We start from the raw sequence: 20448 nt of genomic DNA, 5'->3' as shown, positions 1-20448 counted from the left end.
CCGGGCCTTCCCCAGCGCTCTTGTCTGCCCACCCCCACCCCCGCCCCGTGCTTATTTTGTTAGCTTTCTCAGCGCTCTTGTAGCCTCATTCCCAGATGTTAATTTTAATTCATAGCTTTCGGATCTCTTATAGCTTTGCCAAGTCTTTTCCCCGTGGTCTGCACCAGATCTCTTAAAATATAAAAATTACCCTTGCAGGGCATTGTTTGGAATTCACACTATTTGCAAGAAGAAAAGACAAATTGTAGGTAATCAGAATTCAGAACTATGGCTTCTTATTTCAGATAATAATGGTTTGGAAACCCTTGCATCAAAAATTTATAAAGATCATTTTGCTTTTGAGTGCAGCATGATTTTCATCTTCACAAGTAGGGCTACATAAAGATTGAATGATAATTTAAGTGGCACTAAAATGGAGTGTTTAAAATAGAATGTACTAATTTGAAAGATTTAGGATCATTGCTTTTCTCTTGCTTCATGTAAATTCCTATTTGTAAATTACTTTGAGGCAATAATAGCATAGTAATTCTATTACTATTATTGAATACTATTATAGTACTCCGTTACTTTCTAGCAACAGATTAGAAGAGTGGGCTAAAAATAATAGCAATGGAATTGAGTTTATCATTGCTGGCAATCAGCTTCTCTTCTCCTGATTCCCCCAACCCCCCAAAGCAAATCTTATGCCCCTTAACATAATCTCTGCCTTGCCTTTTCAGTACAGAAAGTTAAGATTTTTCTTTCCTGAAATTTCAATTTTTCTGCGGCCTTTTGGAGGATTGCAGAATGCTTGTAATTATGAACTACTACCAGGAACTAAAACCTGTTTAAAGCTGTTTTTGTTTTGTTTTGTTTTTCTAATTAAACTTTTACTTGTTTATTGTAATCAGTAATAGATTGTTATGATTAAAATCCAAAAGTTATGAAGGGTTACTGTAAGAAGTCTTCCTCTAATCCCTATCTCTATCTACACAGTTCCCCTCTCCAAGTTCAGAGTTTTTTGAAACATTTTTAAAATTAATATTTATCTAAACAGTTGATTTTGTTGGATTTTGGTTTTATTTTTAAGAACATTAGTAAATGAATTCGTTCTTGTTACTTTTATACTTCGTTAAACACCTCATTTTCATTCCTTAGCCTATTCATCTCTTTTCTGCCATTTTCTCTTCTATTTCCTGATTGTAATAGAGAACTGAACTGAGAGTGTCACTTACTGGCTTTGTGACCTTACTGACCAGATGTGTACTTTTTTAAGCTGTGAAATAGTGAAAACACATCTCTCCCAGGTTATCTTAAGAATTTAGTTAGATAATATTTAAAGTCCTTTTGATGTTTATTACAAAATAGACATTTGATGCTTAGTTCTCTTTTTCTAAATTTTAAAGGAGAGAATTAAAAAGTGTGCTTTCTAAAAAAATCGAAGTTTTGTATATGTGAACACAGACATTTTCTTTCTTCGTAGATTAATGAAACTCAACAGAACAAGCTTTCTGCACCTCTTATCTGGTCTGTGTCTTAGGAGACAGTTGAATGAGGTAGAAAGTCTAATGGACTAGGATTTGGAAGACCTGAGTTGTTATTCAGTATTTTAATGCCACTGAGCTGTGTGTGTGACTATGCTGACTGTACCAGGACACTTCAGAAAATTCATGGAAAATGGAATTGAAAGAATATGAATCTTTTCATGAATTTTTCGACCACCCCTCTTACAATTTGAGAGGTAGATTAGATGATTTTTAAGGATCCTATTGTTTTAAAATTTTATGATTCTATCCCCTCAATTGTCATTGCTACTTGAAAGTCTTTCCCATTGGTAGAGTTGGTGAATTACCTGTTGATTGGTGTCTAAACCTTCCAGTGAGCCCACAAATATGTTTTCGTTAAACACATTCATACATCACTGTATTCTCTTTGAACTCTCTTTTAGATTTTCATTCTGTTTTTTTTCACTCAAAAATTACTGGAAAGAATTGTCCATACCTGTTACCTCTACTTATTTGTCATTCATTTCACCTAAAATCTGTCATAATCTAGTTTGTAAATTTATAATTAACCTGAAAATGCTTTAGAAGTAACTAAATTCATTGTTTTTGGCCTTTATATGCTTTTACTTGATTCCACTGGTCATTCTCTCCTTGAAACATTGTTTTCCTGGGCTTTCAGGAGATGAGATTCTCCTGGTTCTTCTACTCTTTGACCAATTTTTAGATCAGTGCTTTCTGACAGAATTTTCTGTAATTTTGGAAATGTTTTATGTCTGTGATGCCCAATACGGTAGCCATTAGCCACACATGTGGCTATTAAGTACTTGAAATGTAGCTAGTGCAATTAAGTAACTACATTTTTCATTTTCATTTTAATTGATTTAAATAATTTCATGTGGCTAATGGCAACCATATTGGATGGCACAGCTTTAGATTTTCCTCAGTTATACGAATGCATGAGAATTTGTTTTCTCTTTGTGTGTGATCTCTCTATTGGTAACCAAAGTAAATCTCATTGCCTCAGGCACCATTTCTCTGCAAATAATCTCTATCTACATTTCTTTTGGCATGACTTTTCTCTATATCTCTAGCCCTGTAGTTTCTACTACCTACTGAGCAGCTTTGCTTAGATGCCTCATGTTGTCAAAAATATCTCATCATCTTCCCTCTGCATTCTTTCTCTTTGTGTAATCTTTTTTTTCCTTCTTCTCCTAATACCACTATTACGTTATGTAAGAAAATAATCTAAGTGATTCATTTTCAGAAATATTTCAGGCCCAGCCTGAAAGTTGTCTGACTGGTCCAGCCCATTCCTGGGGGGCTGTCACTGAATAGATAAAGTTCTCCTTGAGTTGGTAATGATTTATTAGCCCTTATTTGTTTACTTCAAATGGATAAAGTTCTCCTAATGAGTTAATAGCCCTTTATTGTTATCTTCATTTCCTAATGTTTCTTCTTTCACATGTCTTCAGCAGGCCTTTTTCGTGGGCTTGTCCTGAACCCTCAGACAAAGAAATTTCTTACAAGGGGGTAATAAATCCGGGTAATTTTAGATGTCATCCAGCAAGATTGTGCACCCTGACCAATGAGGAGGTGGGGGCAGGGACTTGCACACTAGGGAATAAGTTACTTGCTACAACCCTTTTCTGTGTGCCCCTCAGACACCTGAGCCTTGCAAGGCCATAGTTAAAGTCTCACTTCGCTGTACCTTGTGTCTCTGTGTCCATCCTTTGGCCTAGGACGGGTGAGGGCATTTTTCACACTGTTACCCATACTGGAAACCTTTTTAGACCTTTCTCTTTTTCAACTCTACCTCCCCAAGCATTAGTGATTATACCAATGTATTCACATATAAACACTCACAGAATCAGTTATGAAGTCTTCAATAAGATTTGTAATATCTTTTTTACATTTTTCTTTTCATGTACTTTGACACTGCCCTAGTTCAAATATATGAAAACACCTAAGAGATGCTCCGTAAATAGTTTCTTCCTGTCTTAGTTCAGGCTGCTATAACAAGAGTGCTATAGATTGGGTGGCTTATAAACATCAGAAATTTATTTTTCACAATTCTAGAGGGTGGAAATCTGAGATTAGGGTGGCATCATAGTCCATTTCTGGTGAAAGCTTCTTCCAGGTTGCAGACTGCAGATTTCTTGTATCCTCACGTGGTGGAAAGGGGCAAGAAAGCTCTGGAGTCTCTTTTATAAGGGCACCTGAAAGAGAGTGAGCCGAGATGCCGGGTACCATTCAAGCTTTAGTAAAGGAAAAGAATCTACCCGGCTGCGCTCAAAGTAGGAAACAGCCCGGGGCTGCCCTGAAAATGGGGGACAGCACCAGGTGTGGGGGTGGTAGAGCTTATATAGTGCACCAAGGGCTGGATGATACCATCAAGGAGGGTCATTATGCTAATGTGGATTGGGGTGGAGAACTGCATCCTTGTGGAAGCAAAAGGGGTTTCTGTTTAAGTCAGGAAGCTTCTCATAAAGGGAAAGGGGAGGGGAGGGGAGGAGGTGGGTGGTGCCATTTTGTACTTGGGCTTGTCTAAAGTGGCGCTGGTTATGTTGCAGATCTATTAGCACCTAATTTCATTCTTAAGGTCTCTACTTGCATGACCTAATCACCATCCAAAGGCCTAATGCTATCATATTGGGGTTAGGATTTAACATATGAATTTGAGGGGAAGAGGGTAATACAAATATTTGATCTATAACACTTTCCTTTTTTTTTCCTTTTCTATCCATCTTCTTCATCTTTCCTGAACCTTATATTTGCTTCCCAGATGGCTTCTCTACCTCTGGTGCCGCTCTTCTATGTGTCACTTTGCACCTTGCTATAAGATTACTGTACCTGCAGCATAACTACAGTTTCATTCTTGAGCTCAAAGACTTGTAGGCCCTCTCCACTTCCACTGCAGGTTAAATTTCTCTGCCCTTCCACACCTCCCTTCCTGTACTTCCTCCATCTCCTTGGTCCACTTTATTAGCACTTAGCAGTGTTTGAAATTATTTATGTGACCCCTCAATAATTCACAAGCCCTATAAAGTGAGAAGCTTTGTTATCTTGTATTCCCAGAGCCCAGAAGATAGCTGGTGTGATGGGTAATTTTAGATGGCAATTTGACTGGGCAGTAGGGTCCCCAAATATTTGGTCAAACATTATTCTAGGTGTGTCTTTGAGAGTGTTTTGGGATGAGATTAACATTTGTATTGATAGACTGAGGAAAGGAAATTGCCCTCTTTAATGTTGGCCCTCATTCAGTCAATTGAAAGACTGAATAGAATAAAAAGTCTGACCCTCTGGAAGTAAGAGGGAACTCCTCCTGCCTGACTGCCTTTGAGCTAGGACATAAGTCTTTTCTTGTCTTTGGACTTGAACTGAAACATTGGCCCTTCTTGAGTCCCAAGACTGCTGGCTTTCAGACTGGAACTATAGTATCGTTTCTCCTGGGTCTCCAGCATGCTGACTGCAGATTATGGGACTTCTCATCCTTCATAAATGTGTGAGCCAATTCCTTATATATCTTTATACACACACACACACACAGAGAGAGAGAGAGAGAGAGAGAGAATTTATATCTATCTATATCCTGTGTATCTTTATAATACATTATCTATCTCTATATATTTTATATATCTATATATCTGTATCTATCTAACCTATCTATAATTGATTCTGATTCTCTGAAGAATCCTGACCAAGAGCACCAGATTTTGGTGCCAGGAGTTGGGTGCTGATATAACAAATACCTAAAAATGTAGAATTGGCTGTGAAACTGGGTTGGGTACAGGCTGTAAGCATTTTGAGGCACATGCTAGAAAAGCCAAGATTGCTGTGAAGGGACTGTTGGTAGAAATTAAGACATTAAAGGCAATTCTGATTGAGGAGTCAGAGGGGAAAGTGGAGAGATGGAGACGAAATTTCTGTATTATTCCATTTTTGTTGCTTATAACAGAATACCTGAAAGTGAGTAATTTATAACAAAATTTATTTCTTATGGTTTTGAGTCTGGGAAGTCAAGGTCAAGGGAGCACATATGGTAAGAGTCTTCTTGGTGAGAACTTTCTGCAGAGTCCTGAGTTGACACAGGGAATCACATGACAAGGGTTGAACAAGGGTGCTCTAACATGCTAGCTTGCTTATAAAGCCACCAGTACCCCTCTCATGACAACTGATTCATTAACCAGTCAACCCATTAATCCATGAACAGATTAATCCATTCATGAGGGCATAGCCTTCATGATCCAGTCACCTCCCAAAGGCCCCACCATTTAACACTGCCACATTGGGGTTTAAGCTTTCACATGAGCTTTGGAGGGAACAAACATTCAGACCATAGCATTCCACCCCTGGCCCCCCAAAGCTCATGTCCTTCTCAAATACAAATACATTCATTTCATCCCCACAGTCCCAAAGTCTTAAATCATTCTAGCATCAACTCAAAAGTCTGAAATCCCATCTGTGAAATCAAAACAAGTTACCTACTGCCAAGATACAATGTTGGGATAGGCATAAGACAGGCATTCCCATTCCAAAAGAGAGAAATGAGCCAAAAGGAAGAGGTAACAGGTCCAAAACAATTTCAAAACCCAGCAGGGCAGGCATTAAATCTTAAAGCTGAAGAATAATCTCCCTTGACTCCCTGTCTGGCATCTTCTGCACACTGGTATGGGGGCTAAGCCCCCAAGACCTCAGAAAGCCTCACCCTTATGGCTTTTCTGGACTCAGACCATGCTTCAGTTATCCCAGACTTCCATTGCATGCTGGTAGATCTATAGTTCTTGGGTCTCAGTGGCTGTCCTGATTCCATGGGTCTTCCAGGCATTGCTCTGGTTGGGACTCTGCTGCAACTCCAACATTTCTACTTGGTATTGCTCTAGTGGAGGCCCTCTGCAGTGACTCTACCCCTGCAAATAATCTCTGCCTTGGTCCCCAAGTTTTTCCATACATCCTTTGAAATCTGGGCGGAGGGTGCCATGGCTCAACACCTCTTACATTCTGTGAGCCTGCAAACTTAACACCATAGACATTGCTAAGGCTTCTAGCTTATATCTGCTGAAGTGGTGGATCCAGCAGTACCTGGGGCCAATTTAGCCACAGCTGGAGGAGCTGGAGCAGCTAGGGTACAGGGAGCAGCAACCTGAGGTGGCTCTGGGCAGTGAGCCTGTGGAGTGCACCCTGGGCCTATTCCCTGAAACCATTCTGTCTTCCTAGGTATGTGATGGGAGGGACAGCCTCAAAGATTTCTAAAATGCCTTTGGGGTCTTTTTCCCATTGTCCTGATGCATAGAACCTGGATCAGTAATATCTTTAGCAACCAGTGGTCACTCTAGAGCAACTTTGGCATTCTTTTCTGAATACCCCTTTTTGCTCCTTACATGAGCAGGCTGTGAATTTTCTGAAATTTTACACTCTGCTTTTCTTTTAATTATAAATTCTATCTTTAAGTCATCTCTTTGTTCTCTCATTTCACTGTATCAAGATAAAAGCAGCCATGCAACAGCCTAATGCTTTCCTGCTTAGATATTTCTTTTATCAAACACTGTAATTCATCACTCTTAAGTTCTGCATTCCATATATCCCTCAGGCATGAACACAATTTAGCCAAGTTCTTTGCAAATTCATAACAAGGGTGTCCTTTGCTCCAATTGCCAATAAGCTCCTCCTCAATTCTATCTGAGGCCTTCTCAGAATGACCTTGTTTCTGCCCATATTTCTATTGGCATTCTGGTCACCACCACTTAAGCAGTCTCTAAGAAGTTCCAAACTTTTTCTAGTCTTGTCCTCACCAGAATCTAGGCTTTTTCTAGCCGGCTCCTCTAAATCCTTCCAGCCTCTGCCCATTACCCAGTTCCAAAGCTGCTTAGACATTTTTGGGTATTTATTATTAGCAACACCCTACTTTTTGGTACCAGTTTTTTATATTAGCCTGTTTTCTGTTGCTTATAACAGAATACCTGAAACTGGGTCATTTATAAGGATATTAAGTTTATTTCTTACAGTTTCATAGGCTGGGAAGTCCTAGGTCCAGGGACACATCTGGTGAGGGCCTTATTGGTGGAGACTCTACAGAGTCCTGTGGTAATGCAGGGTATCACATGGAGAGGGCTGAACAAGAGTGCATGTTAACATGCTCACTTGCTCTCCTTTTAAAGCCACCAGTGCCCCTCCTATGATAACCAACTCAGCTTCCATCTTCTTAGAGAGTACACAGATAATTGTGAAGAGAATATTGGTAGAAATATGGATGTTAAAGTCTATTCCGTTGAAGGGCTGGCTGGTTAGCTCAGTTGGTTAGAGCATGGTGTTATAAAGTCTATTCCGTTGAGTTCTTAGACAGAAGTAAGGAAGAGGTTTTTGGAAACTTAAGGAAAGATGATCCTATGATAAAGTGCCAAAGAATATAGAGGAATTGTGTTCTAGTGTTGTGGAAGGTAGAACTTGCAAGTGATGAAATTGAATATTTAGCAGAGGAGATATCTATGCAAAGTACTGAAGATGTAGCTTGGGTATTCCTTACTGCTTATAGTAAAATGCAAGAGGAGAGAGGTGAGTTGAAGAAGGAATTGTTAAGCAAAAAGAAGGAAGAACTTAGAGCTTTGGAAAATTCTCAGCCTATTCATATCGCAAAAAATGAGAACACTTTTTCTGAAGATAGCACTAAGGGTGTGGCTGAACAACCATTTGATAAAGAGATCATGGATACCACTCATGGATTTAATCAGCCATCTCAACAAAAGGCAGGAATAGAGATGGGATTTTACCAACAGAAACACTGCCAGCTGGGACTATAAGGGACAGAAACAATGAGACAGAATAAAGGAAGGTTGTCAGACTTCTTGTCTATTACAGGACAGGACAATAGAGCTATTAGGCTGTGAAAATGCTCTTCGAGAAAAGGGAAGAATGACTCTGAAGGCAATTCAGAAATCCTCAGGGCTAGCCACTTCCACCACAGGCCCAGGGGTTAGGGACTGTTCCTCCTGTGTTGCAAAGGGTGGGGCTTCCTCTCCAGTTTTGGTAGGTCAGAATGCCCCACCAAGTATATCAGGGGCAAAGCTTCCCTGACAGTCTGTGAAGTAGGTTGCCCACCTGCCTACCCCAATCTGAAAGACCAGGGCTTCCCTGCAGAGCTGTAGGGATAATGCTATCACACCAGTTGGCCTGGTGGGCAGAGCATTGAGCCAAAGAGGTTATTCTCCAGCCTTAAGATCTAATGGAATTTGCCTTGCTAGGTTTTGGACTTGCTTAGAACCCATCTCTCCTTCCTTCTTTCCAATTTCTCTTTTAGAATGAGAATGTCTATCCTATGCCTGTCCTACCATTGTATTTTAGAAGTCCATAACTTGTCTGATTTCACAAGTTCACAGCTGGAGAGGAACTTTGCCTCTGGATGAATTATACCTCAATTCTCACCCATACCTGATTTAGAGGATGTTTTGCTGAGACTTTGGACCTTAGACTTTAGACTTAGTGTTATAATGAGTTAAGACTTTTGGTGCTTTTGGGATGGGATGAATGTATTTTGAATGTGAGAAGAACATGAACTTTGGAGGCCAGGTGCCTCACTCCCAGTACCAAAATCTGTATCAGTCTGCCAGGACTGCTATAACAAAATACCACAGAGTGGGTGGCATAAACAACAGAAATTTTTTTCTCACAGTTCTGGAGGCTAGAAAGTGCCCAATCAAGGTTCTCGTCTGTTTGGTTTCTAGTGAGGGCTCTCTTCCTGACTTCTTGCTGTGTCCCAACATGACCTTTTCTTTGTGCATATGCAGAGAGAAAGAAACCTTCCTGGTGTCTCTTCTTATAATGGCACTAATCCATCAAATCAGTGTCCTACCCTCATGACCTTATCTCATCCTAATACCTTCCCCAAACCCTATCTCTAAATACCATCACTTTGGAGGTTAGGACTTAAGTGTATGGGCTTTTTGGGGGGTGAGGGAGGACACAAATGTTCAGACCATAATAGCATTTAGTAGGTCCTCAAATATTACTATTTTAAGTAAATGAATATTCTACTAAAGGTATCAAAGAAGGAGAAAGTGGCATTCAAGATGAAATAGGTAGAATTTTCATTCACTTAAAAAAAATATTGAGTGCCTACTATATGCTTCCTCTAAATTCCCAAAAATACTTTTTCTGGAACTTTCTTAAAACATATCACTTTTCTACCTTGTTTTATAGAATTATACTTGTCCTAACTCATCTAGTGGATTTTAAGTGTCATAAGACCAAAAGCTGTGTCTGATCTATCTTGTATCTTATACAGTGTCTATAATGCCTCCTCTAATCCTATATGTCAGAGCAAAGTAATATGTTTTCTCTTTTTGCATTGGACTGTACCTCAGCTTATATTTCTTTCTCACACTTACCACATTGCCATAATTATTTGTTCTCATGTCTGCTGCCTATGCTCAATTCTGAGTCCCTAAAGGGTAGGGACCATGTTCTAGTCATCTTTGTACTTCTGTATCTATTAAAGGGTAGTGCGTATGATGGGTGCTTGTTAATCTACTTGTTTATCCACCCAACACCATACCTGAAACATGGTTAATGCCAAAAAAAGAGTTGATGAAGTGTTGGTTGAACAAGTTCCTAACTGCTGCTTCATCTCCATTACTGTTGCCAATATTAACCATCTGGTCATACCATTGCTATCCACTGGTATCATCTGGGGAACCAATTCAATTACTATTGCTGCTGCAGCTGCCACCACCAGAAATAGTCTGGTTTCACCACTACCATCATAGCTGTTAGTTCCCAGTCTTTAGCATGCTATGCTCCCTGCTATAGCCTTTGCCACTGCAGCTGCCTCCAGGGGGACCTGATTGGTTCATACTTTGTATCTCACTTATGATATATAGAAGCCCCTATTTCCTCTGAACCCAAATGCTGTATTTTTTTTTCCCAATCCTGCTGGTTTCTGCCTTATTCAACTTCCATCAAAACATCGGTTGAGTGGGCGGTACTGCTTTGCTTCTCGGGGAATGTCACTTCATGATTCAATCAAGTGGCTGCTCTTTTTACTGTCAGAAGGAGCTTCTGCATTTATCTTCAGGGAACAATCTATAGTAAGCCAAGTTCCCTCTCCTTACTTGTGACTGATAGTTCATATGTATAACTTATGCATTCATTTGTGACCTTTCTGCCCACTCACAGATTTATAATATCTTTTCATCCTCATCAACTTAGTTTATTGCCACCCACAAGAATCTGTCATTTGTAAGTGTAAAAATGTTGCACGTTAATTTATAAAGATGTTACGTAAAGATTATACTCATTGTGCCCTGCAAAAGGATGCTGGGGCAAGTGGGAGCTGAGGTTCTCCCTGTACTTCGCTCACAACAGCCTGGTATCAGGCTGGGTCTGCCTGGAGAAAGGTGCTCTTTTTTCTGATTTGCACAGAGATGCTGGTCCATCACCAAGTGATTGGTCTATAGTAGAGCCCCACCCATAAAGGACACCATTTTCTAATTCATTCATATTAGACTAGTAGTAGCCCTGGTTATGCAGTCTTGATCTTAGCATTGGTCTAGCAGTGAACCTGAGAGCCTCTAAGCTGTAGTTTCCTATCTTTACTTTTTGCTGCTTTTCCTAACTGGTGGAAATTAGCCTCAACTCCAACAATGAGGAGGAGACTCAATTTTGTTAAATTATGAAAAAACTTTGAAGCCACAGAAAAGAGCTTCTGTACCTATGTTTTGGTTACTTATTACTGCTTCAAAACTACCCCAAAACTTGGCTTAAAACAATTATTTTATTACATCTCACAATTTTCTGGCCCAGGAATTTGGGCAGGGCTTGGTAGACTCTTCTCTGCAGGTTTGAAAAGAGATTACTCAGTGGTATTTGGGTGGTGGATAGGTTAGTGTAGAGAGTTCAAGATAGCTTAATTAACTTTAAGCAAAAGGGTGTCATACTGAGTATACCTGACCTAATCAAGTGAGTGCTTAGAAGAGGTCAAAGAGATTGTAAGTGAGAGAGATTTTTCTTTCTGGCTGTGAAAAAGGAAACTGCCTATGGAGGGGCCACAGGGCAAAGATCTCTAGGAGCTGAGAGTGATCCTTGGCTAACAACCAGCAGGAAAATGTCCTCCAACCAAAAGAAACTGAGTTCTTCCAACAACTGATGAACTTGGAAGAGAATTTTAAAACTCAAATACCTTGATTTCAATCTAATGAGACCCTTAATAGAGGACCCAGCTAACCTGTGTTCAGACTTCTAAGTCATGGAAACTGTAAGATAATAAATGTGTGTTGTTTTAAGCTGCTAAATTTGTGATAATTTGATACACAACAGTAGGCGCTAATAAAGCCATCTAAATAACAAAAATTAATGGGGAATCCTACTCATGCCATACATGAAATGGCTAATAGATGAAAGACATAAATATAGAAAACCAAAACTTTAGTAGAAGAAAATGTAAGATAATATCTTAATGACTTTGTGATAGGATAAAGCACAAGCTTATTTAAAAAAAAGGTAAGTTTGGCTACATTAAAAAATTTTAACTAACATAAAACAAATGACACTATAAAAAAGTTGGAAGACAAGATACATACTGGGGAAATTGTTCTGATGCATAAAACCTACAGAAGATACAGAATACATGAGGAACAGATCATTAAGAAAAACACAACTTTGGAAAAATGAGCAAAAAATATAAACAAGCTTTAGTAGTCCATTTCTGTCATTTATGACAGAATACCTGAAATTAGGTAGTATATAAAGAAATGAAATTTATTTCTTTATAGTTCATAGGCTGTGAAGTCCACAGTCCAAGGGGGTGCATCTAGTGAGGGCCTTGGTGGTGGTGACTCTACAACAATGCAGGGTATCACATGGTGAATGGCTTGAACAGGAGAGAGGGCTAATAACCTGCTCACGCACTCTCCTTATAAAGACATAGAACCTAGCCCACTAGGTTGGATCAATCCATTCATAAGGGTACAGTTCTCACAATCTAATCACTTCGTAAAGGCCTCACCTTTCAATTACCATGATAGGATTTCCCATTATGGTGGGAAAAACACTGTCAGGGTGAGAATTAAGTTTTTAATACATGAACTTCTGGTTGACATATTCAACCTTTATCACAACCTATTTGTAGAAGAAATGCAAATGGCCAATAACATATGAACACATCCTTTACCTCACCAATTAGTAGGAAAATACAAATTAAAACAATGATATTTCATTTCACATCTACAATATTGGCAACAATTTTCAAATTTGGCAACACCAGTGAGACAAAGACATCAAGAAATGGAATTGTAAATTGGCTAAACTACTTTAAAGAGCAACTAATATAAATATTTTTTGTGTATCTCGGCTCTTGTGCTCAGTTGTCAGTGTTTAAAAAAATTAAAAATTCAGAAACCTCCAATCCAGAGGTATTACTGCCGTAATCAAAACATAGAACTGTTCCATAACCACAAAGTTGCCTCAAACTAACATACAGCCACAATTCCTCTTCCCAACCCCTAACCCATGGGCAGCACCATCTGTTCTTCAAATCTATGATTATGTTACTTAAAGAATGTTGTATAAAAATCATTTTATTTATATAATTATAAAATTCCTTTTGAGATTGGATCTTTTCACTCGCGGTAATTCTCTTGAGGTCAATCTAAGTTGTGGTATGTATCAAACGTGTACATCCATATTCAGATTTTTGCATGAACATAGGTTTTCGTTTCTCTAGAATAAATGCCCAAGAGTGCAATCACTGGGTCATAGGGTAGATGAATTTCTAGTTTTATAAGAAACTGGTAAACTATTTTCTAATGTAGCTGTACCATTTTTTATTCGTGCCAGCAATGCATGAGTGATCCAGCATCTCCGCTTCCTCTCCAGCATTTGATGTTAACAATGCTATTTTTTTCTTTAGCCATTGTGGTAGGTGTATAGTGATATTGTACTGTGGTTTTAATTTGCCTTTACCTAATGGCTAATAATATTGAGCATCTTTTCATGTATTGATTTGCCATTTGTATATCCTTCAATGAAATGTCTTTCATGCCTTTTGCTCGTTTTCTTTTTTTTTTTTTTAATGAATTTTTAGTATAATGTCAGGGATAATCAAATGCTGTGATGAACAATCAGGTAGAGAGAAAGCCTGAAACAGGGTAGGAGAAGGGGGAAAGGAGGAAGGAGAGAGGGAAGAAAGAGAAAAAGAAGAGAAAAAAATTAGCTACGATTAAATGTGATGGTGAGATTAGGAAAGGACTGACGACATGATATATTTTTTTTAAAATTTTGTCGATATATAATGTGGTTGATTATTGTGGCCCATCACCAAAACCTCCCTCCCTCCTCCCTCTCCCCCCTCCCTCCCAACAATGTCCTTTCTGTTTGCTTCTCGTATCAACTTCAAGGAATTGCAATTGTTATGTCTTCTCCCCCACCCCCACCCCCGGTTTGTCTCTGTGTGTGTGTGTGTGTGTGTGTGTGTGTGTGTGTGAATTTATTTATTTATTTTTAGCTCCCACCAATAAGTGAGAACATGTGATATTTCTCTTTCTGTGCCTGACTTGTTTCACTTAAGGTAATTCTCTCTACGTCCATCCATGTCATTGCAAATGGCAGTATTTCATTCTTTTTTGTAGCAGAGTAGTATTGCATTGTGTAGATATACCACATTTTCTGTATCTACTCATCCAATGATGGACATTTGGGCTGGTTCCAACTCTTGGCTATTGTAAAGAGTGCTGCGATGAACATTGGGGAACAGATACACCTTCAACTTGATGATTTCCATTCTTCTGGGTATATTCCCAGCAGTGGGATAGCTGGGTCGTATGGTAGATCTATCTGCAATTGTTTGAGGAACGTCCATGCCATTTTCCATAGAGGCTGCACCATTTTACAGTCCCACCAACAATGTATGAGAGTTCCTTTTTCTCCGCAACCTTGCCAGCATTTATCATTCAGAGTCTTTTGGATTTTAGCCATCCTAACTGGGGTGAGATGGTATCTCAGTGTGGTTTTGATTTGCATTTCCCGAATGCTGAGTGATATTAAGCATTTTTTCATATGTCTGTTGGGCATTCATATATCTTCCTTAGAGAAATGCCTATTTAGCTCTTTTGCCCATTTTTTAATTGGGTTGCTTGTTTTTTTCTTATAAAGTTGTTTGAGTTCCTTGTATATTCTGGATATTAATCCTTTGTCAGACGTATATTTTGCAAATATTTTCTCCCACTCTGTTAGTTGTCTTTTAACTCTGCTAATTGTTTCTTTTGCTGTGCAGAAGCTTTTTAGTTTGATATAATCCCATTTGTTTATTTTTCCTTTGGTTGCCCGTGCTATTGGAGTCATATTCATGAAGTCTGTGTCCAGTCCTACTTCTTGAAGTGTTTCTCCTATATTTTCTTTAAGAAGTTTTATTCTTTCAGGGTGTATATTTAATTCCTTTATCCATTTTGAGTTGACTTTAGTGTATGGTGAAAGGTATGGGTCTAGTTTCATTCTCCTGCATATGGATATCCAGTTATCCCAGCACCATTTGCTGAAGAGGCAGTCTCTTCCCCAGTGTATAGGCTTGGTGCCTTTGTCAAAGATCAGATGGCTGTAGGTGTGTGGATTGATTTCTGGATTCTCTATTCTATTCCATTGATCAGTGTGTCTGTTTTTATGTCAGTACCATGCTGTTTAGGTTATTATAGCTTTGTACCATAGTTTAAAGTCAGGTCGTGTTATGCCTCCAGCTTTAGTTTTTTTGCTCAGAGTTGCTTTGGCTATGCATGGTCTTTTGTTATTCCATATAAATGTCTGGATAGTTCTTTCCATTTCTGAGGAAAATGTCATTGGAATTTTGATGGGGATTGCATTGAATTTGTATATCACTTTGGGTAGTATGGACATTTTCACTATGTTGATTCTTCCATTCCAAGAGCATGGGATATCTTTCCATCTTCTTGTCTCCTCTCTAATTTCTCTCAGCAGTGGTTTGGAGTTCTCATTATAGAGATTTTTCACATCCTTGGTTAACTCAGTTCCTAACTATCTTATTTTTTTTGTGTGTGGCTATTGTAAATGGGCAAGCTTTCTTGATTTCCCTTTCTGCATGTACACTATTGGAGAATAGAAATGCTACTGATTTTTGTGTGTTGATTTTGTATCCTGCTACTGTGCTGAAATTCTTTATCGACTCCAAGAGTTCTTTTGTAGAGGTTTTAGGCTGTTTGATATATAGGATCACGTCATCTGCAAACAGGGACAGTTTGACTTCATCTTTTCCAATCTGGATGCCCTTTATTTCCTTCTCTTCTCTGATTGCTCTGGCTAGTACTTCCAACACTATATTGAATAAGAGTGGTGAGAGTGGGCATCCTTGTCTAGTGCCTGTTCTTAAAGGAAAAGCTTTCAGCTATTCCCCATTCAGGATGATATTGGCAGTGGGTTTATCATATATGGCTTTAATTATGTTGAGATACTTTCCATCTATACCTAACTTATAGAGGGTTTTTGTCATGAATGAATGTTGAATTTTATCAAATGCTTTTTCAGCATCTATAGAGATGACCATATGGTCCTTGTGTTTGATTTTATTAATATGGTGTATCACATTTATTCATTTGCATATGTCGAAACAACCTTGCATCCCTGGGATGAATCCCACTTGATCACGGTGAATAATTTTACGTATGTGTTGCTGTTTTCTGTTTGCTAGTATTTTATTGAGGATTTTTGCATCTATATTCATCAAGGATATTGGCCTGTAGTTTTCTTTTTTGCTTATATCTTTACCTGGTTTTGGTATCAGGATAATGTTTGCTTCATAGAATGAGTTTGGGAGATATGCATCTGTTTCAATCTTTTGGAATAGTTTGTAAAGAATCGGTGTCAATTCCTTTTAAATGTTTGGTAAAATTCTGTTGTGAATACATCTGGTCCTGGGCTTTTCTTTGTTGGGAGCCTTCTGATAACAGCTTCAATCTCCTTTATTGTTATTGGTCTGTTCAGATTTTCTACGTCTTCATGGCTCAGTTTTGGGAGCTTGTGTGTGTCCAGAAATTTATCCATTTCCTCCAGATTTTCAAATTTGTTGGCGTATAGTTGTTTATAGTAGTCTCGAATGATTCCTTGTATTTCAGATGAATCAGTTGTAATATCGCCTTTTTCATTTCTAATTTTTGTTATTTGAATCTTCTCTCTTTTTTTGGTCAGCCATGCTAATGGTTTGTCAATTTTATTTATCTTTTCAAAAAACCAACTTTTTGATTCATTGATCTTTTGTATTGTTTTTTGCATTTCAATTTCATTAAGTTCTGCTCTGATATTAATGATTTTTTTCCGTCTGCTAAGTTTAGGTTTGGATTGTTCTTGTTTTTCTAGTTCTTTAAGGTGAAGTGTTAGGTTGTTCACCTGCCATCTTTCCATTCTTCTGAGGTGAGCATTTAATGCAATAAATTTCCCCGTTAGTAGTGCTTTTGCAGTATACCACAGGTTTTGGTATGATGTTTCATTATTTCCATTAGTTTCAATAAATTTTTTGATTTCCTGCTTGATTTCTTCTTGGACCCATATGTCATTAAGTAGAATGCTGTTTAATTTCCATGTGTTTGTATAGTTTCCAGAATTTCGTTTGTTAATGATTTGTAATTTTAATCCATTTTGGTCTGAGAAAATACATGGGATAATTCCAGTTTTTTTGAATTTGTTGAGACTTGATTTGTGACCTAATATGTGATCTATCCTGGAGAATGATCCATGTGCTGATGAGAAGAATGAATATTCTGAGGTGGTTGGATGGAATGTTCTGTAGATATCTGCCAAGTCCAATTGGTCTAGAGTCTTGTTTAGATCTTGTGTTTCTCTACTGATTGTTTGCCTAGATGATCTGTCCAATATTGACAGTGGGGTGTTCAGGTCCCCTGCTATTATGGTATTAGTGTTTATTTCCTTCTTTAGGTCTAATAGAGTTTGTTTTATAAATCTGGCTGCTCCAACATTGAGTGCGTATATATTTATGATTGTTATGTCTTCTTGATGGATCAATCCTTTTATCATTACGTAGTGTCCCTCATTGTCTCTTTTTACGGTTTTTAGTTTAAAGTCTGTTTTATCAGATATAAGAATAGCTACTCCAGCTCGTTTTTCTTTTCTGTTAGCATGGTAAATCTTTTTCCATCCTTTCACTCTTAGTTTATGTGAGTCTTTATGGGTGAGGTGGGTCTCTTGAAGGCAGCATATAGTTGGGTCCTCCTTTTTAATCCAGTCAGCCAGTCTGTGTCTTTTGATTGGGGAATTTAAGCCTTTTACATTAAGAGTTGTTATTGAAAGGTATTGACTTATTCCTAGCATTTTATTGATTATTGTTTGGTTGTCTTAGGTGTCTTTTGTTCCTTGCTTTCTGATTTACTGTTTGTTGGTTCCTTGGGTTGTGGATAGTCTTTTTGTTTGTTTCTTTTCTCTTCATGCATGCCATTTTTATTATTCTAGTGGGTTTTGATTTTTCTTTGGTTTTTATGGCAGTGGTAGTTATTTTTCAGGACCCAAACCCAGTACTCCCTTGAGAATTTCTTGTAAGGGTGGTTGTGTGGTGGTGAACTCCCACAGTTTTTGTTTGTCTGAGAAATATACTATTTGCCCTTCATTTCGGAAGGATAGCCTTGCAGGGTAGGGTATTCTTGGCTGGCAATCTCTGTCTTTTAGTATTTTGAATATATAATCCCATTCCTTTCTGGCTTTTAGGGTTTGTGATGAAAAGTCTGATGTTAGCTTGATTGGGGCTCCCTTATAGGTGATTTGATGCTTCTCTCTTGCAGCTTTTAAGATTCTCTCTTTGTCTTTGAGTTTTGCCAATTTGACCATAACATGTCTTGGAGAAGACCTTTTTGGGTTGAATATGTTTGGAGATCTTTGAGCTTCCTGGATCTGAAGATCTGTGATTATTCCTATACCTGGGAAGTTTTCTGCCACTATTTTGTTGCATATGTTTTCAATGCAATCTCCTTTTTCTTCCCCTTCTGGAATACCCATGACTTGGATATTTGAGTGCTTAAGGTTTTCTTCAATGCCTTTGATTCTTTTTTCTTTTCTTTTCTTTTTTTTTTGTCTGCTTGTGTTATTTCAAACAGCCCATCTTCAAGTTCAGAGGTTCTCTCTTCAACTTCCACAAGCCTGCTGGTTAAACTCTCCATTGTGTTTTTTATTTCGCTGAATAACTTCTGTCCGGCACATTCTGCTACATTTTTTTTCAGGGCATTGATTTCCTTGTACATTTCCTCTTTCAGGTCCTGTATACTTTTCCTCGTTTCATCATGATGTCTAGCTGAGTTTTCTTGTATCTCATTCATTTTCCTTAGAATTATCACTCAAAATTCCTTGTCAGTCATTTCAAGGGCTTCTTGTTCTATAGGATCTAGAGCTTGAGAGTTATTATCCTTTGGTGGTATACTTTCTTGATTGTTCATATTTCTGGTATCTTTTCTTTGATGTTTATTCATTGTGGCAGGGGGTTTCACAGTCCACAGGTTTGATACTTTTGACTGACTAAGATGTTGCTGTGGTTGCCAATTTGGTATGACTACCTCAGTGACTGCTCAGTTGGCCACTAGTGCCTTGCATGTGTGGTTTCCTCAGGTCTTGGGCCTCTCTGAGGAGCCACCTCTCTGGTCAGCTTGGACTCAGCCAGGCTGCTTGGTCATGGGGCGGTACTGCAGGGTGTGTGGTCTCTGCCGAGCTTCCACCTCCCCTGCTGGATGTCTCCCTGTTCTGTGTGCACTGGGCCAGGCTGCTGGGATGCGCAGAGGCACTGCAGAGCGTGTGGTCTCTGCAGAGCTTCCCCTTCCCCTGCTGTACATTTCCCTGCTCTGTGCGTACTGGGCCGGGCTTGGGATGGATCTGGGTTGTGGCAGTGAAGGCTACCTGCTGCTGGATCATGTGGCAGCAGCCCCCCCACAGGGTGTGTGGTCTCTATGGACCTTCTGCCTCCCCTGCTGGACGTCTCTCTGCTCCATACGCACTGGGCCGGGCTGCTGGATCGCGCAGTGACATTGTGTTCCCTGCGGAGCTCACGCCTCCCCTGCAGGACATCACCCTGCTCCGTGCACACTGGGTGGGGCTGGGAATGGAGCCGGGTGGCGGTGGTGAAGCCTATCTGCTGGATTGTGCGATGGCGGCCCCTCAGGGTACGTGGTCTCCGGAAAGCTTCTGCCCCCCCCCGGACATCTCCCCGTTCCATACGCACTTGATATTATGTTTGTATAGTTGTAAATTGGTTGATTTGTGGGAAAGAGTGATGCTGGAGACCATCTATTCCGCCATCTTGACCGGAAGTGTCACAGAACAGGCTGGCTTGGAAAAGAGGTCGAGGCAGGTTTGTCCGTGGTTGTAGAGTTTGTCCTGCTGACCCCACTCCAGATATGCGGACAGCCTGTGGCTTGCTGGATAATGCCGTTTTGCTCATTTTCTAATTTGATTGCTTATTTTAATGTTATATTTTATATGTTCTAGATACTAGTCTTTTGTCAGATACATGCTTTGTAAATATTTTCTCACAGTCTCTATCTCATTTTTTCATCTGCTTAACAGGGTCTTTCACAGGGCAAATGTTTTTGATTAGATGAGGTCCAACTTATTAATTTTTATTATGTATTACACTTTTGGTGTCAAACCTGAAAACTCTTTGCCTAGTTCTTTTTCTTGAACTCCAATATTTTCTTCTATGCTTTTTTCCCCTAAATGGTTTATAGTTTAATGATTTACATGTAAGTCTGTGATCCATTTTGAGTTAATTTATGTGTAAGGTATGACACTTAGGTCAAGGTTCATTTTTTAATCTGTGAATATCTAGTTGCTTCAGCACCATTTATTGAAAAGGCTATCCTTTCTTCATTGAATTGCTTTTGTGTCCCTTTCAAAATTCAGTTGGGCATATATATGTAAGTCTATTTCTGCTTTCTCTATTCTGTTCCATTGGTCTATGTGTCTATTTCTCTACCAGTACCAC

At 39.0% G+C, this 20448-nt stretch overlaps 1 protein-coding gene across 2 annotated transcripts in view; it reads left to right on the top strand.

The window, feature by feature from the left end:
• The window catches only part of LNP1 (leukemia NUP98 fusion partner 1), a 43426-nt gene that overhangs the window by 882 nt on the left and 22096 nt on the right, over nt 1-20448 (top strand). The gene's annotated exons all lie outside the window — the stretch shown is intronic.

Source organism: Cynocephalus volans, chromosome 1 (genome assembly GCF_027409185.1).
Source record: "Cynocephalus volans isolate mCynVol1 chromosome 1, mCynVol1.pri, whole genome shotgun sequence".
In the NCBI taxonomy this organism is placed as follows: Eukaryota; Metazoa; Chordata; class Mammalia; order Dermoptera; family Cynocephalidae; genus Cynocephalus; species Cynocephalus volans.
Note: the sequence above shows the minus strand (reverse complement) of the source record. Positions and strands in the feature narration are given on the sequence as shown.